At 35.7% G+C, this 23,438-nt stretch overlaps 1 protein-coding gene across 3 annotated transcripts in view; it reads left to right on the top strand.

The window, feature by feature from the left end:
• PRKCB (protein kinase C beta) overlaps positions 1-23,438 on the top strand; it is a 629,528-nt gene that overhangs the window by 250,001 nt on the left and 356,089 nt on the right. The gene's annotated exons all lie outside the window — the stretch shown is intronic.

Here is a 23,438-nt window from a genome sequence, read left to right as displayed (position 1 = left end):
TTTTCCCAATTTGTTACTTCCCTTCTAATCTTGTTTGCATTAGTTTTGTTTGTGCAGAAACTTTTTAATTTGGTATAATCAAAATGTTCTATTTTGTGATCAATAATGGTCTCTAGTTCTCCCTTGGACACAAACTCCTTCCTCCTCCACAAGTCTGAGAGGTAAACCATCCCATGTTCCTCCAATTTATTTATGATTTCGTTCTTTATGCCTAAATCTTGGACCCATTTTGATCTAATCTTAGTATGTGGTGTTAAATGTGGGTCCATGCCTAGTTTCTGCCATACTAATTTCCAGTTTTCCCAGCAGTTTTTGTCAAATAATGAATTCTTATCCCAAAATTTGGGATCTTTGGGTTTGTCAAAGATTAGATTGCTATTTTTATTCACTATCTTGTCCTGTGAACCTAACCTATGCCACTGATCAACTAGTCTATTTCTTAGCCAATACCAAATGGTTTTGGTGACTGTTGCTTTATAATATAGCTTTAAATCAGGTACACTTAGACCACCTTCCTCTGACTTTTTTTTCATTAGTTCCCTTGCAATTCTCGACCTTTTATTCTTCCATATGAATTTTGTTGTTATTTTTTCTAGGTCATTAAAATAGTTTCTTGGGAGTCTGATTGGTATAGCACTAAATAAATAGATTAGTTTGGGGAGTATTGTCATCTTTATTATATTCGCTCGGCCTATCCAAGAACATTGAATGTCTTTCCAATTATTTAAATCTGACTTTATTTTTGTGGCAAGTGTTTTGTAATTTTGCTCATATAATTCCTGACTCTCCTTTGGTAGATATATTCCCAAATATTTGATACTATCGACTGTTATTTTGAATGGAATTTCTCTTTGTATCTCTTGCTGTTGGATTGTGTTGGTAATGTATAAAAATCCTGAGGATTTATGTGGATTTATTTTGTATCCTGCGACTTTGCTAAAATTCTGAATTATTTCTAATAGCTTTTTAGCAGAGTCTTTGGGGTTCTCTAAGTATACCATCATGTCATCTGCGAAAAGTGACAATTTGATTTCTTCATTTCCTACTCTAATTCCTTGGATCTCTTTCTCGGCTCTTATTGCCAAGGCTAGAGTTTCTAGTACTATATTGAATAGTAATGGTGATAGTGGGCAACCTTGTTTCACTCCTGATCTAACAGGGAAAGGTTCTAGTTTATCACCATTACATATGATGTTTACTGAAGGTTTTAAATATATGCTCCTTATTATTTTAAGGAATAGTCCATTTATTCCTATACTCTCAAGCGTTTTTAGTAGGAATGGATGTTGGATTTTATCAAATGCTTTTTCTGCATCTATTGAGATGATCATATGGTTTTTATTAATTTGATTATTAATATGGTCAATTATATTAATAGTTTTCCTAATATTAAACCATCCCTGCATTCCTGGTATAAATCCCACTTGGTCATAGTGTATTATTCTGGGGATGATTTTCTGAAGTCTATTTGCTAATATCTTATTTAAGATTTTAGCATCAATATTCATTAAGGAAATTGGTCTATAGTTTTCTTTCTCAGTTTTCGATCTACCTGGTTTAAGTATCAGTACCATGTCTGTGTCATAGAAGGAATTTGGTAGGACTCCTTCAATCCCTATTTTTTCAAATAGTTTACATAGCATTGGAGTTAGTTGTTCTTTAAATGTTTGGTAGAATTCACCTGTAAATCCATCTGGTCCTGGGGACTTTTTCTTAGGAAGTTGGTTAATAGCTTGGTCTATTTCTTTTTCTGAGATGGGACTATTTAGACTACTTACTTCTTCCTCTGTTAATCTGGGCAAGCTATATTTTTGAAGGTATTCTTCCATTTCATTTAAGTTATCAAATTTATCGGCATAAAGTTGAGCAAAGTAGCTCCTAACTATTGTTCTAATTTCCTCTTCATTAGTGGTGAGTTCACCCTTTTCATTTTCAAGACTATCAATTTGCCTTTTCTCTTTCCTTTTTTTAATCAGGTTTACTAAGGGTTTGTCTATTTTGTTGGTTTTTTCATAAAACCAACTCTTAGTTTTATTAATTAATTCAATAGTTTTTTTACTTTCAATTTTATTAATCTCACCTTTTATTTTTTGAATTTCAAGTTTTGTGTTTGTCTGGGGGTTTTTAATTTGTTCCTTTTCTAGCAATTTTAGTTGTAAACCCAATTCGTTGGCCCTCTCTTTCTCTATTTTATGCAAGTAGGCCTGTAGAGATATAAAACTTCCCCTAATTACTGCTTTGGCTGTATCCCACACATTTTGGTATGATGTCTCATTATTGTCATTTTCTTGGGTGAAGTTATTAATTATGTCTATGATTTGCTGTTTTACCCAATCATTCTTTAGTATAAGATTATTTAGTTTCCAATTATTTTTTGGTCTATTTTCCCCTGGCTTTTTATTAAATGTTATTTTGATTGCATTATGGTCTGAAAAGGATGCATTTACTATTTCTGCCTTACTGCATTTGATTTTGAGGTTTTTATGCCCTAGTATATGATCAATTTTTGTATAGGTTCCATGAACTGCTGAGAAGAAAGTATATTCCTTTCTGTCTCCATTTAGCTTTCGCCAAAGATCTATCATATCAAACTTTTCTAGTATTCTATTTACCTCTTTGACTTCTTTCTTATTTATTTTGTGGTTTGATTTATCTAATTCTGATAGTGCAAGGTTGAGATCTCCCGCTATTATAGTTTTGCTATCTATTTCCTCTTGCAGCTCTCTTAATTTCTCTTTTAAGAATTTAGATGCTGCACCACTTGGTGCATACATGTTTAATATTGATACTGCTTCACTATTGATGCTTCCCTTTAGCAGGATATAATGCCCTTCCTTATCTCTTTTAATTAGATCAATTTTTGTTTTTGCTTGATCTGAGATGAGGATGGCTACTCCTGCTTTTTTGGTTTTGCCTGAAGCATAATAGATTCTGCTCCACCCTTTTACTTTTAGTTTGAATGTCTCATCCTGTTTCAGGTGTGTTTCCTGTAAACAACATATAGTAGGATTCTGACTTTTAATCCAGTCTGCTAACTGCTTCCTCTTTATGAGGCAGTTTGCCCCATTCACATTTATGGTTAGAAGGACTAATTCTATATTGCTTGCCATCCTATTAACCCCTGCTTATGCTTTTCCCCTTTCCTTCCCTTTTACCCTCCTATCCAGTATTAAACTGGTAAACACCACTTGCTTTTCACAGCCCTCCCTTTTTAGGATCCCTCCCCCACCTTAAAGATCCTCCCCTTATTTTATCCCTTTTCCTCGAAATTACTGTATTCCCTTCCCTTTAGCTTACTCCTTCCCTTTCACTTTTCAATGAAGTGGAAGAAGTTTCACCATAAATCGAATATGTCTATTGATACACGCTATGTTCATCTCCCTCCTTTCTTTCTCTCAGATATAATAGGTTACCTTTGCCTCTTCATGAGATGTAGTACCACCACTTTATACTTTTTTATGATATAATCTCCTTTCCACCTCTAGTTTCTAAGACAAATTGTACATATGTTCTTTACATATTTTTTTGACAGAAGTATAGTTCTCAAGATTTCTTTTTACCTTTTTTAGAAGTCTCTTGAGTTCTGTATTTGAAGATCAAACCTTTTATGTAGGTCTGGTTTTTTCATCAAAAATAGATGGAATTCATTTATTTCGTTAAATGTCCATCTTCTTCCCTGGAAAATGATGCTCATTCTTGCTGGGTAAGTCACTCTTGGCTGCATACCAAGTTCCTTAGCCTTTCGGAATATCATGTTCCAGGCCCTGCGTTCTTTTAATGTGGACGCTGCTAGATCCTGTGTTATCCTTATTGTGGATCCTCCATATCTGAATTGTTTTTTTCTAGCAGCTTCCAATATCTTTTCCTTTGTCTGATGGTTCTTGAACTTGGCCACTATATTTCTTGGCGTTTTGATTTTAGGGTCCCTTTCAGTAGGTGATCGATGAATTTTCTCAATGTCTATTTTACCCTCTGTTTCCAAAACGTCTGGGCAGTTCTCTTTGATAATTTCCTCGAAAATGGTGTCCAAGCTCTTTTTTTCCTCCCATTTTTCAGGGAGTCCGATTATTCTCAAATTGTCTCTCCTGGATCTGTTTTCCAGGTCTGTTGTCTTTCTGGTAAGGTACTTGACAGTCTTTTCAATTGTCTCATTTCTCTGGTTTTGCTTGACTCCCTCTTGGTTTCTCCTTGAGTCATTCATTTCTACTTGTTCCAGTCTAATTTTCAATGATGTATTTTCTTCACTCACTTTTTTTATATCTCTTTGTAATTGTCCAATTGAGTTTTTATCTTCTATGGAATTTTTTTCCATTGTATTTTTTAGAGAGCTGATTTCTTTTTCCAGCTCTCTAATCCTGTTTTCCTTGGAGTTGTTTACCTTTTCCAGCTCACTAATCTTGTTTCTCAATGATTTGATTTCTTTATCCATTCTGTCTTTGAATGCATGGGATGACTTCTCCAGGCTCTCTTGCCAAGCTTCCCTTTCCTTTTCCCATTTCTCTTCCAGCTCTCTTGTGAGAGCCTTTTTGATTTCCTCTATGAGGTTCTTTTGTATTGAGGAGCAGCTTATATCCCTCCCAGGGGATACATCTGGGGACATTCTGTTCCTAGTCTCTTCAGCATTTGAAGTCTGCTCCCTCTCCACACAGAAGCTGTCAATGGTTAGAGCCCTTTTGAATTTTTTGTTCATTTTGTCAGAGTAGGAATCAAAGAAAACAAACTGACAAGAGAAACAATTGGTCTGTTTTGCGGGGGATAGGGCTGGATGGTATTAATGGGCTTCCTCTACAGACTGGGGGTAGGGCAGCAGAGAGCCACTAACAGAACAGCAATGACTGTACTGAGTCTGCGCTCTGAGGCTCCGAGAACGCACCGAGTCAGTCCAGGTGGGGGTTGGGGGTGGCCGGGCTCTTAGAGACGCTGGCTTTCTGGGGTTTTAATCTTCACCTCCAGTGTTTACACCCTCTCCACCGCTCCTGGCTTGCTGCCAAGACGGAGCATCCACACTGGGGCAAAAACCCTTTCACAAAAACGACAGAGATCACACCCCTCCCCCTCCGGTCTGAGCTGTGTGAGCTGCCTGTCTTGCTCTGGCTGTCTGCCCTCAGTCTGCGCCCAGTCTGATTGACCCTCCCCCGAACAAACACAGACCTTTTCTGGCGACTTTCAAGGATGTCTTCTCTTGGTGATAATTTGTGGATTTCTTTCTGGGTCAAGCATTAAGTCAGAGGCTTGTCATGAAGTAAGTTCTGAGAGAAAACGAGGAGCTCAAGCAGCTGTCTGCCTCCACGCCGCCATCTTGGCCGGAAGTCCGTAAAGCTAGAATTTAAACTCATGGCCTTTCACTTTAAATCCAGTGCACATTATAATTATTTTGGGGCAGATGTGTGTGCTCTGAGAGGCTCTTGAATGCCAGTTTGGTGATTTTTTTTTTAGGTGGCACCATGTTGTTTGGAGATTTCCTGGAGAATTTACTGATGCTATCCCAGTGATTGCTCCCAGCTATCCCTTGGGGACATGTTACACACAATGGACTTCAAGAATGTCATTCTCTGAAGGCTTTAAAATTTAAGAAAAATATTAGTATTTTGGGTGTAGTAAAGGAGAGTAAACGTTAGTGACATTTTAGATGCTTTTCAGTGATGTGATTCTCCAATTATACTACCCTGAGGCTCTGGAAATGTTGTGAAGAAATCCCTTGTAAGAAATTCTATATCATGTTGAGAAGGATTTTCTTTAATACCATTTTTTCTATGAACTTTTTTTTTCTGAGGCAATTGGGGTTAAGTGACTTCCCCAAAGTCACACAGTTAGGAAGTGTTAAGTGTCTGAGGCCAGATTTGAACTCAGGGCTGATGCTCTTCACCACCTAGCTGCCCCTATGGACTTCTTCTTGAGGGAGATGTGCTTTTCTTGTTCTTCCCAGCTATTCAATGGCCACATCACTTAAAAGTAGGGATGTAGTCATTTTTTTCTTGTGACAAGAGGTTCTTTGCAGTAGCCCCGGGGGATAACTGAGGCAGATACTCCTGGATGTGTTATTTAGGGTCTACTGGGAGATAAAGAATTGGAAATTATGCTGTTACCCTCAATGAAATTTCTTATAACCCTGAGACAGTTCAGATGTAGGGTTTGAGAAACTTCTATTTTAGTGTTTCTTCTGCTATTGTTGCTATGTGATGGTGTGTATGGAGTGTTCAGAGAGGACTACCACCTCTGATATGAGGGCTTGCTGAGCCTTTTTCAGGGCTCCTCAGTTACCTTTTGTATCTACCTTTCACCTAAGTCTCACCTATGACTTAAAAAAATAAACTATATTATGTACAGCTGCCATATCCTGGTGAAACTGTCTTAGCAGATGGATTAAAGCAGGTTGAGGACAACTGATAGGTTTCCAACTCATTAGTGAGTTAAGGGAATGTCTACCTCAAGCACGTGAAGACTTCTGGTGGAATAGGTGAATGAGAACAATTGGATGAAAGTGGAAAACTCAGGCATTGTGGAATGCTTAGAGCTTGTTTAGACATCTAAGACACCAAGGTCAGACCCTGTATCCTTAGCTATCTCCAGTCATATTTATCTTGCCACTATACTTTTGAAAAAAAGGATTATTTTATTGAAGCTTTTTAAATTTTCAAAGCATACATGAGTATAATTTTTCACAATTGACCCTTGCAAAACCTTGTGTTCCATATTCTACCCCTTCTCTCTACCCCTTCCCCTAGATGGATCTAATATATGTTAAACATGGTAAAATATATTTAAATCCAATATATTGCCCCTGTACTTTAGTGAATCTAGGAGAATGAGATTAATGATTTTGTGCAACTCTGCCTTGTTTAAATCGAATTCATGCTTAAGTCAAGATATCACCCAATGATGTCATGAGTCCTCTTTAAAATAAAGGAGGAACAACATTGCTAATATGACCTTGGGTAAACCACATCCTCTTCCTGGGTCTCAGTTTCCTTATCAATGTAATAGGTTAGACTCAATCAACTCTTTACAATTCTTCCCAGTCTTAATTATATTTTAAAATTCCTTCTTGTGTTGTGTATCCTAAGATGTCTTCCATTCTTACTATTTTATGTCCCAAGTTTCTTTCCTGTTCTGTTGCCTGATCCCTCTCTTATTCTAATGATGATAAGGAATGATGGGTTGAGGATATTGCCTCCTCTAAGGTAAGTTGGTACCTAATTCTTTACCTTACAGCCTCAGAAGGTTTCTATAACATTCACAGATTAAGTGATTTCCCAAGGTCTCACAGTTCATATCAGAAGTGGAACTGAACCTTAGATCTACCTGCTCTAATACTGCCTCTCTTTCCCCTATATCATACTGTTTCTGAGGAAGTTCTTTTCCATTTTGGACAGCTTGAATGGGTTAGGAATGTTTTTCCTTAGGCTGAATTACGATTTTCCGTTTTTGTAACTTTAGTCCCTTGGTTCTAGGTTTTTTTGGAGCAAAGACAAGCCTAATCACTCTTTTATTTGACAACCCTCTAAATACCTAACTCATCTTTTACCTAAGTTACCTTTTGCCTAAATATCTGTCATCTTTTTTCAAACTAAATTCTCCATGAACTCCTACTCTGATCCCTTACCATTCTGCAGAAGTTCTTGAGAGCTATGCTTACAGAAGGCAAGTTATGACATATTTCTACAGAGCTGGAGGGACTGTGCTTGGACTCAACAAGAGATTAGGGCTGTTTCCTGCAGACCAGCTTAAGTGCAGAGAAACATATCACCATTAGGTTTGCCACAGGGTGATTAACTCTTTGCCCTTGGAACTCCATGAAGCTACCTGCATATGGCATGGTCCCTTCACCATCTCTGGATAAACTCTGGTTTGTCAATGGCTTCCTTAAAATGGAGTGGTTAGAACTGAACACAACATTCTCGATATTGTTTGAAACAGGGCAGAAGACATCGGAGCTATCCTCTTTCTCATTTGGATACTATCTTTCTATTAGGGCCATCCAAGATCTCATTAACCATTATGAATTTCATAATATACTCTCTTGTATACCTACCATGGGTTAATGGGAACAACTTAAAAGCAAATGAAATACTGAAAGGTCAGAAAGAATTACTTCCAGCTGCCTCCTTTGTCCTTTACTGTCAAGGAGACAAACTGTCTCATGCTGTGGAGGGGAAAAAATCCATGATAGATGGTGTCAGAAAAAAATGAGACCAACTGTTTCTTCTCCCCATGAAGGGGAAAGTGCTGTGACATGAAGAGAGTCTGCAGATGCCTTGTATTGTTCATCACCCTGGCTTCTCTTTGGGGAAAGCTCTCACAGTCTGGTAAAAGGCCATTTCCCAGAACCTTTTGGTTCTGAGAACTAGTGGACTTGGGGAAAATGGGGGAAAAGAAATGACTTTGAGAAGGGGCAGCACAGGTCCAGGTTCGAAACCTGAGTCATATTCAACACTGCCACTCACCCTCATTTGAACCTTACAAGATCTCTGTGGAACAGTTGGGTCATGTGAGTGTTATTATCCCCATCTTTCAGATGACAAAGCTGATAGAGCACTGTGATATGCCTATGACCATTATAGGCAGTGTCTGAAGGAGCTAGAACTTGAACTAAGCTCATTTGACTCACTTCTGACCTTCATGTCCTATTTTTTTCCTATTTATGCTGTATGTAGCTTATTTGTGCATATTTATTTATTGTATCTCACCAGGTTTCAAACTCCCCAAAGGTAGTTTTTTTAAAACCTATTTTTGTATCCCCACATGCTTAGCACAATGCCTGGAAGTTATTTTATTGACTTGATTCAATGCACAATACTTTTCCCATTAGACTGCACTGCTTCTAAACTCTTTTAAGGCATCAGTTTCTCTAGATGCAAAATAATGGCATTGGATTTGATGATTGCTGGAGGCTTCTCCAGCTTGAGCATTATGTTCTAAGGTCCTTTTCAACCTAGCATTTTCAGATGCTAAGGTCTCTAAATTCTAAGTTCTCTTCCAATTTTGGCATTTTACAATCTAAGTTCTAAGTGACAAATTCTAAAGTCTCTTCTGGTTTTAACATTCTATGTTCTTGTCTTCATTCATTGGTAGCATTCTGTCAGTTTCTAATTGTTTGAAGTATTCCATGGTACAACAAGAATACAGAAGTTGCCTGCCTTTTTAGTAATAAGTTCAACATGATTCATTTGAGCCAAAGTGGTGAGTAGTTACTGGATTAGAGTCAAAATAGGCCTGGTGTTTTGTCTCATTCTCCTGCCAAAACTCTTTGGAGGAATGAATTCTGAAGTTCTGTTTGTGCAAATACAGCCAACTCTCAATTTTTCACAGAGGAGAATGACTTCCTTCTCCTTTTGTGGATTATTCAGATTACCTTTTTTATCCTACTGCTTGCCTTTTGGGTGTTTCACTGAGAGAACAGGTAAAGGAAATGTTCTACTGAGAAAAGGACCTGTAAGTTCCTTCTTTAGGACTCAGATACCTTCTAAATATGAGATTCTGTGATTCTGACTACAATCCTTTTGCTTCTTCCTTTGGTGTCAGATAATTTGAACTTATAGTGTAAATAGCATAAATTATGGAGTAGAACTGTTTTCTTAGGTCTTCCTCACACCTCAATATTTTTCAAAGAACTTTGCTGAAACTGTTTTCTCCAAGATTTACCATTACCTCTTAATTTTTAAATCCAGTGCTTTGTCTCCTTGACCTCTCTCTGGCATCAAGAACTGTTTCTCGCTTCCCAATCTCTCAAAGATAAGGGTGATCCTTTTCCTTAGGCTATTCTACTCAGTTCCCAAAATATTGAATAACACAGAGCCAAGAAGAATGAGAAATAATACAATATAATCAGACCCCAAAAGTTGTTCATTAATGCATTGATATTAGTGGGAAAAGAAAAGAAACATTTACATTGATCCATTAATGACCAACTTTTTGGGTCTGATCATTTTCCTCATAAATCCGCATGTATTATATGTTGCTCATATTTCACCATCGTTTCCAGAAAGGTAAAATGAAAGAGTTTGTCAAGTATTTTTCTGAAATATGGATAAATGATACTATTCTATTTCTCTGATCTACCAGTTTAATAACTGCCAGAAAAAGAGATCAGTCTTTGATGACTTATTTTTGATTAAATCACCCTAGGTTATGATCACTGTTTCCTATTCTGTTTTTCAATTGCCAATTCATTAATAATTTTGCCAAAAATTAAAGCCAACCTCCTTTGCATGTAGTTTGTTGACTCTATTTTCTCTCCTTCCCACCTTTTTTTTTTTGGAAGATAAGGTAAGCATGTCTTTCCTGCACAGTCTTTCAAAGATTATGGATGGTGCCTTAGGTTTAATGGTTAGAGTGCCAGGCCTGGAGTCAGGAAGAGTCATCTTCCTGATTTCAAATATTGCCTCAGACATTTATTAAATATATGACCCTGGGCAAGTCACTCCCCCGTGCCTCATTTTTTGTTTTCATCTATAAAATTACCAGAAGAAAATGGTAAACCACTCCAGTATTTTTCCCAAGGAAAAAAAAAGATTTGCAAAGAGATTGAAAAGATCAATAACACAACAGCAATATTATCAACCAGTTCTTTTGGTGCCCTGGGATAAAATTTGTTTAGTGCTAGTGACTAGAATTGATCCAAAGACATTGAGATTCTTATTATCATCTCTCTCTTTATCTAAGGCTTCTATTCTCTTTAGACATTTGTTTTTTATTGTTTCTAGTTTAAGGATTATTCACCTTGCAGGGCAAACAGAGGAAAAATACAAATTGAGTAGTTCTACCTTCTTTCATTTGTTATTTTCATTTGTTCATCTGTTTCTCTCTACTCTGAGAAGAATTATATCTTTTCTTTGATTGTTTTCTCTTGCACTCCAATGTAACTTAATTTTTTGTTATTCTTAAAATTCTTTGCGAGCCTTAGCTCCTTCTGGCATTAAGGATGCTGCTACTTTTCTCACTCTATTATCTGTTCTTGTTTTCCACCTACCAAACATCTTTTATTTTATTTAAATTTCCCTTTTTATTATGAAATTGACAAACATCAAGAAATATGATCTTGTGGCATGGAAAATATAATAATAAATGTAATATGCAACTGCCTATTTTAATTGTTTTTTAAAAAAATTGTAGCTAGTCTGCAAGTTTCATTGACATGGATTGTGTTGGGAAACTTGTCCACACTAATATCTCCCATTTTTCTCCTTATAAGAATGCCTTTTTTGTTATGTCCACCAAAATTGATTCTTGATAGTTTCCCATTCTTCCAGGGTGAAGTTTCGGACATAAGATTTGCTTATCCTTTCTCTGATTTCTTGGAAGGTTGCTTTTCTAAAATTTAGAATGTATGTGCTACCTTTCTCATTTCATGCACTATTAGAGACCTCTAAATTGACATTGATCTACTATAAATCTACTATATTTTGCATCATCATTAAAAGAATTCTTACTATATTATTATCTAGACCAAATCTTTTCATCTTGCTCACAAGTATAGAGAGAAGAATTTTGTCAAATGCCTTAAGTGCTTTACCTTTCTTTGAAATTAGTTTAGCCCCCAAATTGAAGCTGATCAATTTAATATAAGATTTGTTTTTCAAAATCACTATCTCAATAATACATGGACTTTAACCTCATGGAGTTTTTTTTGTTAGAGCAATTATTAAATAGATACTATATGCCAGACACTGTCCTATGCATTTTACAAATACCTCATTTGATTCTCACAACAGCTCTAGAAGGTAAATCTACTATTATCCCTGTTGCATGTATGCATTACTAGAGTACAATATAGGATGTGAAAAGGTCAAAGTGTTTTGTAAGATTCATCACTCTCATGCCTTACATCATGAAGTCTGTACAAATGATTATCACATATGAATTTCCTTCCCCGGCCTGTCTCACAAGCTCTAATTCCATGAGTCCAGTTACCTTCTGGCCATTTTCTTCCTGCATTTTCACCCTCAAGGGTTTTGACCCTTATCAGCTTTTCTCTAGCCCCTGTCCTTCCTTTTAGTTTTCCTGTTTATACTGACAGCATCATCATCTAGACACTAGAGCTTAAAACCTCAATTTCAAGTACTTCTCTTTTACACCCTTTCATCCAATCACGTCATATCTTGTACATTCTTTTTTGAGACTATATCTCAAATTCATTCTCTTTTTCTCCCTCTATAACTATTCTAGTTCAGTCTTAATTACATTATATATTGCAAAAGTTTTCTCATTGATCTCACTATTTCAAGTTCCTCTTGAATCCATTTAATCTTTCCTTCCTCTTCAATCTATCCTTCACACAGCTGTCAAAATATTCTTTCCAATGAACAGTCTTCTGCTTGGGAACTTCTGTGGTATTCTATTCTTTAGCCTAGCATATATGTCCCATCATAAAAAAAGCTCTAACCTACCTCTCCAAGCATATTTCATGTAACTGTATTTCCAACACTCTGGTATTTCAGACAGATTGCCCAAGAAGATCCTTTACTTTATTCTGTCCTCTCTGCATTTTATCACTTTACTCCTTATGCTTGGATATAATTTTTTTTTTACATTTCTTTCATAATCCTGATTTTTTTTGCTAAGGTGCCCTTTCTATACTCCTCTTTCTATTTGTTGACTTTGACAATCAGAATACCAGTTCTGTCCTCAAGGTCAGAGACTTTCTCACTTACTTGTATTGGTATAACCATCAATTATCACAACTTCTAACACATAGTAGATGCTTGCTTCATTCATTAATTTATGAAGCCACCCTGAATTGTCCTAGCTAAAAATAACCTATTCTTGATTTCTTTTTTTTTTAAAGATGCACATTTGTTTTGCATCTCTCCTTTGTTCTCACTACATTTTCCTTTCGACATATTAGCATTTGTGTTGTGTACACCTAAGTGATTGAAAGCTTCATGAGGAAGAGACTATTGATTTTCATCTTTGTAGACTCCATCTACTTAGAAATGTGCATGATAAATATTAGGTATTATTAAGTGCTAAAAGAAAAAAGTAAGTGTTTTTGAATTATAATGAAAAGGAAACTAGATAACTTTTTGTCAGAAATGCTATAGGGGTGGAATTTTTGTTTAGAAATACTTTGAACTAAATAGCCTCTTAGGTTTTTTCAACCCTGGTATTTACTCTTCATAACATAGTTACTCTGATTCTATATAGAGTACAGACTAAGGGAAAGAAAACTAGTTTAAGCTAATAAATATTTGTTGAAATGAATTGTGTTCATTGAAATAATTTTGGTGAAAAGTAATAAGGACCTCTATTGAAGTGGTAACACCTAGAATAGAAATAAGGGAAGGATGCTAAAGGTATCATGGAAATATAATTGAGAAGACTCAATAATCATAGCATGTAGAAGATGAGGGAGGTAAAATAATTGGTGATAATAAGATTTTGATTACTAGGTTATAGGTAAATGCTGATGCTGTTTGCAGAAATACAGAAATCAAACACAGAATTAGGGGGAAAGATGACATTTTTCATTGAGGAAATTTTGAATGTGAGTTGTCAGTGGGAAATCCAAGGAGAAATATCAGTCAGTAGTACTGATTACTGAGGAAAAAGGCAGATGAGGACCATGATTCCTCAAAGGTCACTAATATATTAAGAATACTATACCCAACTTCCTTTAGTATTCTGGAATATAGTTTGTTCAAATAGGTTGACTTTAATTCATAAAGTACAGATGTTTACTAACTTGTGGTAGGTGCCAGTTTGTCTTAACTGCTCCATTTACTCCCCAGTCTTTCCTGGTGTGAAATCAATTAATCAGCAAGTTTTTTATTGAAAGTCTGTATACAGGGACTATACTAAGTATCGAGACTTGAAGTATAAAGATTGAAAAAAATCTCATGAGATTACATGCTAATAAGGCAGAAAGTAAGTATGTATATATTTACACATAAACATACGTGAATCATAAAGGTAAAATCAAACACCTTATATAAAGTAGTATAATACAAGGTAGCTTAGGAAGGAGGATGCTAGCTATTGAGGAAATCAGGAAAGGCTTTATACAAGAGATGATACTTGAGTTGGCTTAAAGGAAAAGAAGGAATCTATGGGGTAGAAATAAGGAGAAAATCTATTTCAGTTATAGGGATGGCCAGTATAAAGGAAGAAAAAGGAAATGGAACATTGTATGTGAAGATGATCATCTTATACAGAGGAGAGAGGGGCATAGAGTAATGCATAGAGTACCAGTTTTATAATCAGAAAGACTCATATTTATTTTTAATACATATTGATTTATGAATCATGTTGGGAGAGAAAATTAAAGCAAAAGGAAAAAACCCATGAAAGAGATAAAAACAGAATAAAGTGAATATAGCATGTGTTGATTTACATTCAGTCTCCATAGTTCTTTTTTTGGTTGCAAATGGCATATTCTGTTCAAAGTTTATTGTGATTACCTTGGATCACTGAACTACTGAGAAGAACCAAGTCTTTTATAGTTGATTATCACACAATCTTGCTGTTACTATGTACAATGTATTCCTGATTCTGCTTGTTTTGCTCAGTATCAGTTCATGTAAATCTTTTCAGGCTATTCTATAATCAGTTTCTTCATAATTTTTATATTATAATAATATTCCATTATCTTCATAAATCACAACTTGTTCGGCCATTCCCCAGATGGTCATCTATTCATTTTCCAGTTCTTTGATACCATAAAAAGAGCTGCTACAAACATTTTTGCACATGTGGGGTCTTTTCCCTCCTTTATGATTTCTTTGGGAGCCAGTGATGGCACTGCTGGGTCAAAGGGTATGCCCAGTTTTATAGCCCTTTGGGCATAGTTCCAGATTACTCTCTTGGTTGAATCATTTCACAACTCCACCAACAATGCATTAGGGTCCCAGTTTTCCACCATCCTCTCCAGCATTTATCATTATCCTTTCCTATCACCTTAGCCAATATGAGAGGTGTGAGGTGGTAACTCAAGAGTTGTATTAATTTGTAGTTCTCTAATCATTTTAAATGGCTTTAATTCCACCATCTGAAAATTGATCATATCTTTTTGACCATTTATCAATTGGGGAATAATGTGTATTCTTATAAATTTGGCATAGTCTTTTATATATTTTAGAAATGAGACATTTATCATAAGCACTGGTTGTAAATATTTTCCCAGCTTTGTACTTTCCTTTTAATTTTGTTTCTGTTGATTTCATTTGTGCAAAACCTTTTTATTTTAATGTAATCAAAGTTGTCCATTTTGCCTTTCATAATGTTCTCTAGTTCTTTGGTTATAAATTCTTTCTTTCTCCAATTATCTAATAGGTAAATTATCTTTTGTTCTCCTAATTTGTTTATGGTATCATCTGTTATGCCCAAATCATATATCCATTTTGATCTTATTTTGGTATGGGGTGTGAGATGTAGGTTGATGCCAAGTTTATGATGTATTATTTTCCAGTTTTCCCAACAATTTTTATCAAATAATGAGTTCTTTTTCCAGAAGTTGGAGTTTGGGGATTTATCAAATATTAGATTACTGTAGAACTTTATTATTGTGTTCTGTGTATCTAATCTATTCCACAGATTCACCACTCTATTTCTTAGCCAATACCAAATGGTTTTGATAACTGATGCTTTATAATATAGTTTTAGGATTTGTACTGGTAAGGCACCATCCTTTGTATTTTTTTCATCGATTCCTTTGATATTCTTGATCTTTTGTTCTTCCACATGATTTTTGTTATAATTTTTTCTGGTTCTATAAAATAATGTTTGGCAGTTTGATTTGTGTGACATTGAACAAGCAGACCAATTTAGGCAGAATTGTCATTTTTATTATATTAACTCAGCTTAGCCATGAACAATTTATATTTTCCCATTTGTTTAGATCTAATTTTATTTCTGTGATAAGTATTTTGTAATTGTGTTCATTTAGTTCTTGGATTTGTCTTGGCAGATAAACCCTCAAGTATTTTATTTTGTCTACAGTAATTTTAAATGGAATTTCTCTTTCTATTTCTTGCTATGGACTTTGTCACTAATGTAAAAATGCTGATGATTTGTGTGGGTTTATTTTATATCCTGCAACTTTGCTAATGCAGTGAATTGTTTCCAGTAGATTTTTGAATGATTTTCTAGGACTGCAGATACTTTCTAGCTGGGCAAGTCATTGCCTTATTGCTCTTGGCTTCTTTATCTGTAGACTGAGCTAGAGAAAGAAATGGTAATCCATTCCAGTTTCTTTCCCAAGAAACCCCACATAGAGCATGAAGAGTCAGACATAATGAAAAATAACTGAACAACAACAGAGAGGAGAAATAAAATAGATAGCTAAATAAATCATCTTTCCTCTCTTATCATAATACACATTCTCAATAGCAGTCCTATTTCTTTTTGTTCCAACATGGGCTTTTGATTTTTCAGGTTGTTCAGTCATTTCAATCATGTCTGACTCTTTGTGACTATATCTGGAGTTTTCCTGGCAAAGATATTAAAGTGATTTGCCATTTTCTTCTCCAGCTCATTTTACAGATGAGGAAACTGAGGCAAACAAAGTTAAGTGACTTGCCTAAGTCACATAGCTACTAAGTGTCTGAGGTTACATTTGTATTCAAGTCTTCCTGATTCCAGGTCTGGCATTCTATTCATTGTGCTACTTAGTCACTATTTAGAGACAAAAGGGACCTTAAATATTATCTAGTCTAGCCCCCTCCTGTTATAGATGAAGAAGCTGAGACTTAGAAGGGTGGTGTGACACAGTGGAAGAGCTGTGGTCCATGTAGATATCTACACAGGTAGGCAGATAATTTATTATTAACTGGTTAGATTTTAGAATCAATTTGCCCACCTTCTTTAGCATATTCTGAATTCCATTTATATTTGTTGTCTTTCTCTAATTCCCAGTGTTCAGTTTAGTAATGTTTTCTTTAAATAAGAAAGGAATAGAAAATTCCTGGTATACCAGTAGCCTTTGGATTATAGTCAATCTAGAAAATGTCACTTTTAGTATTGACAGCAGTGCCCTCCAGACTCTCTTCTCCCTAACTGTAAGCAGTGTTTATTTGCCTTAAACAAGTGAGGTCCACTTCTTTCCTAGGGCAGGTCTATGGCAGCCTCTGGCTTGGGCCCTTTCTTTTGGCTCATTGCCACCCGGAAAGAAGGAGGAAGGAAGTATTTTCTTTCAATTGCTGTTTGCGGGAGTTCACTTGGTAATTCACTAATTCAGCTATAAAAAGGTTCTGTGTGCTATTCTGAAAAGCAGATTTCTGAGGTCTACCATGGTAGAACTGAGCAGAGTGGGGTGTAGCATACTTCGGAGCTTTGAAATACACCCATAAATCAAGCTGACAGGGACTTCAGAGGTTATGTAATTTCGTGTCATACATTTGCATTCAAGCATTCCAAATTCAGCAACCAGAGGAGAGAATGTGCTGCATCCCTGGCATTTGCCATGATTGGGGAAGGGGGTTGCTGGGAGGGGGTGTGTGTGTGTTGGTGGGTGAGAGAGGATTTATTTATAACTTGAGGGTGTGATCTGATGCAGTGTGAATATTCCTTTAAACAGCTACTGTACTCAATGGGGACATCGGATGCTAAAATACAGTCTCCATAAAAATAGGCTGTACGCAAACATAGGATAATAGAATCCCAAAATCTTAAGTCAGAAAAGACCTTAGAATGCAGCAGCTGAGATCTAAAAGGATCCTTAATACATAGAATGTCATCATTGGAAGAGACTATAAAGCACTGATTACCTGAGCTGAAAAGGACCTTTAGAGACCATGTAGGAAACAGATTTTTAAAAATCCTTTTTGGTCTTGGACCTCTCTGGCTGTCTGATGGAGCCTTTGGAGCCTTTCTCAGAATATTGTTTTTTTATTGCAGGAAATAAAATATGTAGAATTATAAAGGAAACCAATCATACTGAAATATAGTAATAAAATAATTTTTAAAAACTGTATTTGGTAAAGAAATCTGGTAAAGAACCTTTGATCTAGTCTAATCTTCTCATTACAGAGGAAGAAATCATGGATAGAAAGGACATGTTATTTGAGTACATTCACACATTTAGCTAGTGATAGGATGGCCTTCAGCCCTAGGTCTCTAGACTCCAAGTAAAGTGTTCTTTCTACTACATTTACTTTTTTGCAGAGTTGGATTTATTTTGTACCATACCTTTTTGGAACATATTTTCAGTAAGATTTTAAAAAAATATTTAACTCTCATCTTCTTTGCATCAGACATAAACATTGAACTCACTCTACCTCAGTTTCAAGGCTGATCATTAGCTTTAGAATCACAGCTACGTTACCATCAGTCATCCTTTTCTTTCTTTCATAGTTCATCTTAGTGTATAGACCCCTTCTATTAGTCTCCCCCTTTCCTTTCCCTTTTCCTCTTCTACTTTCCTATAGGGTGAGACAAGTTTCTCTATAAAATTAAATATGTTTAATATTCTCTCTTCGAGCCAAATCCAATGAGATTAAGGTTCACACAGTTCTCATCTCTTTCCCTGTACAGACCAAAGAAGATCAGACCAGGAAATTAGTTTATGTCTCTGCAGTGAGCCATTTGTCAGCCATGTTGTTCTTAGTCAAAGTAAGCTTTAAATATTTGAGCATGAAGGAAAGTTAAATCCCAGGTTTGTTTTGGTAATATCAGTGTAATTTTGTACTTTCCTATCATTCATTCATCAAAATTTTATTGATTGCACAGCATATTCAAGCCACGATAGGGATCGCCAGGTGAAGAGTAGGATTGTCTGTTTTAACTCAAGGAAATACATCTCAAAGAAAAGTTTCAGGATTCCTCTCAAATATAAGTTTCCCAGCTGAAATTTTATCATCTAGCTATATTTCTAAATGGGAGGCATGATATAATAGATAAGAGTGCTAGCCTTGGAACCAAGAATTCAATTCATTAAACCTCTATTAAGTGCCTACTAAGAGGCAGTCACTGTGCTGAATCTGAGTCATACAAATAATAATAAGAAAGACAAATCTTGTCTTCATGAAGCTTACATTTTGATTCAGGAAGACAATACACAAAAGGAATGTGGAAAGGGGAGGGGAATTAGGGGGTAGCTGCAATGAGGCATGTTCCATGGAGTTTAAACCAAGCAGAGCTGCATATGGAAAGTAGAAGTGATGATGTGAGTTCAAATACTGCCTACGATACCTACTGTTTACATGATTGGAAAGTCACTTAATCTTTTAGTGCTTTAGGCAGTTTTCTGACTTGTCAAGAAGATAATGACCTGTATTAGAGGGAATTTCATTTCACAATGCTCTCTAGCAAGGAAATCACAGGTCCAATTCTCATACTGCATTAATCCAATGTACTCTCCCCACCTCACCACAAATATAGTTTATATAAACCCAGACTTCAAACAATCATCAATGGGTATTATTTTCACTCTTTTGCTTATTTATATTTATATATACAATGTGTACACACAGGTACATACATCATGTATGTGTATATATGTGTATTACCACATACACACATTTTTTCTTGACCATTGGCAGCTTATCTTTGAGAGGCAATCTTTACTCAGACTGCTGTACAGTATTTCCAGATTTACTGTTTGCTCTTCACACATTACCTCCTAATTCTTTGCTAATGTCTCTATAACAGATGTTTGTGTCCTTTACTTAGACATATGGGGTATTGCTAGACTGGAGGGACATACTGGTGCTGGGGGATGTGGTTAGGACCCGTGCTCCCCCTACCTTATGCTTCTCTGCCCAGGATCAGCTGAGTCTGTGTCAGCACTTGCTTGAATGATTAGGCTGGAAACTCCAGCTCCTCCCCACTCCTCTGCCAGACCCCTTTCCAGCTTGACTTCTCAGTACTGTTCGTCTATCTCTGTAAGCAGCCCTGACATATCATTAATAGACTGTTAATTAAGACCAAACTCATTTTTACTGTCCAGGACCAATAGGGAGGCAGTGGGGCATGGCAGATATGCCTAATTTTTTTTATCAGAAGACCTAGATTGGAATTCTTTCCCAGACACAATTGTATGGTATGAATGTCATTTAACCTCTGAATATTATATATAGATAGATAGATAGATATAGATATAGATATAGTTATTCTTTATATATATAATGTTATAACAAAACAAACATAACATCAATATATGTATATAATAAAAATACTTTTTGGAGAGAGTATGATTTCATAGTTAAAATGAAAATTTTGGAGTCAAAAGATGGGGGTTCAAATCTTGACACTATAAAATTTAATGCTTATGTGGCCTTAGCCAGGTCACTTAGCTTCTTTGTGCCTCAATTTCCTTATTTATACAATGAAGAGTGTAGGAGTAGATGACATCTAAGGTACAATTTCTAGTCTAAGTAATCTTAAAACAATTACACAGTAAAAAGACAAAAGAACATCTTAGTCTGGGGCAAAGAAATTGAGTGAGAAAAAACAACACCTGTATGATCACAAATTTTTAGTATTGTGCTACCATATTAATTCCCCCCTTTCTAGACCATTTCTTAGCTGTTTCTGCCCACAGAATACTGTCTTGACCAGAATTGTCTAGTATTATTAATTTTTAAAGCAGTTATGACTCCCAATTCAACATTCTATCTGCTGGATCATGCTAATTTCCCAAAGTACTATTATTTTAATTTTATATATAAAGAAACTGGGGCACTCAGAGGTTAAGTAATTTCCTGATGTTTACACAGCTGTATCTGAGAAAGAATTCAAACCCAGATCTTCTTCCCCTTTGTGGAGGCTTTCCCTCTAAGTGTTCTCCATAATCATTGATTCAGTGTCTTTTAGACAGTTGAGATTTAGTGATTTGAAAGAAGTCTTCACAGGGGGCTGGTGTGATCAAGAAAGACTTCTTAGAGAAGATTGGCCTTGAAGGAAGGAGGAATTACAATTCAGGTCCCTTTAAAAAGAACTAAAACCCCCAAATTTGGAGTAGCCCTAACAATTTGGTGACTAATGATTATTGGATCACTTAAACTTGGGAAGGGGATTGAGGAGAAATAATATGCTTTGAGGGAAAGAATAATCCCAGAGAAGGTATATGTGGTCCAAGGAATTTGTAACAGGAAATCAAAGCCTGGGAGATCAGCTCAGTCATAATTTAATGGGAACAATAAATGAGGAATAGAAGAATTTTTCTCTCACAATTCCTCTAAGACCACAGTATTCTGCAATAGTAATGGCATGCAAGCCAGTGTTTCAAGGTTACTGAAATCCCAGACAATTGTCATTGTTTCATCAATCTTGCCTGTCAGAATAGACATGTGGGCTTTTCCTATGGGGAACAGTCAATGTCAATCGTTCTAGAGGTCACCAAATTCTTATTAATTCTTTATAACATTTATCAAATTCCTCTTCTTTCCTTCCCCACAACTCTTCCCTGACCTCTTGTTTCCCATCCCTTTGACCATTTAGGCTTAATTAACTCAGAATTAGATAACACCATCTTTTCCTTAGTATCTTCCCTCCAACTACCTTTGGGGTGACCAAAATTAACTTCATTATAAAAAAATCATCCATGTTTAGACGGTTCCATAGGTTTTATCAGATAATTTGTCTCATAATAACTCCATAAGCTAACTACTGAGTACCTATGGTTTAAGTGATCTCTGTGAAGAACTCTGCAGTCGTCAGTATTTTACTTATTTTACTTATACCAGATTATCTCACAAGGCAGTACAAGGATAATCATCTTAATTTCTCTGATTAAAAAATTCTGCCTGGTGCATAATAAATATCTAACAAAGCTTTGTTGATTGAGAATAGCTTGCTTAAAATCCCACATCTTGTATCAGAAGTGAGATTAGAACCTAGATGATCCAACTATTATATCTCTTTAATTTCCCTCAGAAGCTGGCTTTTAATTTCTATTGCTTACCTTATGTATCCAAAGTTTTCTTTTTTCTTCCCAACACAGACCTCTTCATGGCAGTAGGTGATACAGTTAATAGAACATTAGGCCTGGAGTTGGGAAATCCTGAGTTCAAGTCTAGCCTGGGAAATTTACTACTGTGTGACTCTGAACAAGTCATTAAACTTGTGTTTGCTCAGTTTCTTCAATTGTAAAGTGGAGATAATAATAGCACTTAATTCTCAGGGTTGTTGTGAGAATCAAATAAGATAATACATGTAAAGCATTTAGTATAATATTTGGCACAATGCAAGTATTAAATAAGTATTAGCTATTACTATTACTTCTATATTTTTAATATCATTCTTTGCTCTACTGACATCACCTTAGTTGTTTGTTGTGTCTTTGAATTCCCTGTGTCTTGCATACAGTAAGCCCTCACTGAATATTTGTTGTTGTTGAATTGACTTAATCTAGCCAGATGTTGCCCAGGTTGTGGCAAGTCCACTGCCCTTAACTATGCTTCTTTGTGAATTGTGTGGTGTTTATCCTTAGGAGTTGTGGAATTGTATCTGGGTTTACCATAGGGAATTCAAGGAATCTCAGGGAAGTCTTGACTCTGTTGTCTTGATTCTCTGTTGATTTTAAGAATAAGAGATTAGAATTTGTTACTATCACTCAAAGAATCATCAATCAGAGATTGATTCAAAGCTTCTTGGTATAGTATTGACATGCCAAATTTTTCCTAAGATGATTTTTCCTTCAGAGTTCTAGTTCTAGAGAACAGCTATAGTAATAGCATTTTATACAGACATACATAGACAAACACATAAATACACACATATATAATTATAGAGAATAATAGTTGAAAGAAGGCAGTAAATAAGTTCCTTTAGGGGGCCTTTGAGTTTTATCCTTTCATTTTAGAGATTGGAAACTGATGCTCAAAGAAGTTACATGAATTGCCCAAGTTCGACCAATTAGTAAGTTTCTGTATACCTTAAAAATAATGACAAGTGATTTAGCTGCTTTAAGCCTCAGTTTTTTTATAAAATGAGAGAATTGGAATAGATTATTTATAGGGGTCCTTTTTACTACAAATTTCACAGTGTTTTGAAGCTGAAATGTACTGAAATAAATTCCATTTCCCTACTTTGGAATTCTATTGTCATTGGTTCTGAAGACATGGTAGAGCTATTGATAATCATTATTTAAAACTTTATCCTAGAATCTGTCCAATCCATTCAGCATTTCTCCTTTGGAATTTGTTTATTAGTGTGTATTTGTTGTTATTTGTGTGTGTTTTTTAAACTGAAATTAAAGGGTATATATACTTTTGCTTTGAAGTAAAGTGAAGTGAATTGTAACAGATATGAACAAAATGTCATTTGAGACAGTGAAATTCAGGAAGGGATAACTTCTGGCTGGGAATACTGGGAATGGCTTCACAAATTAAAAAGCATCTGAGCTGGGGCTTTTAGAATAGATGTAATAAAGAATGGAGAGGGAATTTTGAGCAGAGGTTATAAATTGAGCAAAGAATCAAAAGTGAGGGAAGGAAAGCGATTTGTTTGGGGAATGACAGGCAAGCCAGTTGTTTGCAGAGTAGGCTATGAAGGGGAATAGTATA

This window comes from Sminthopsis crassicaudata, chromosome 1, assembly GCF_048593235.1.
Source record: "Sminthopsis crassicaudata isolate SCR6 chromosome 1, ASM4859323v1, whole genome shotgun sequence".
NCBI lineage: Eukaryota > Metazoa > Chordata > Mammalia > Dasyuromorphia > Dasyuridae > Sminthopsis > Sminthopsis crassicaudata.
This window is presented reverse-complemented; position numbering and strand designations above follow the sequence as displayed.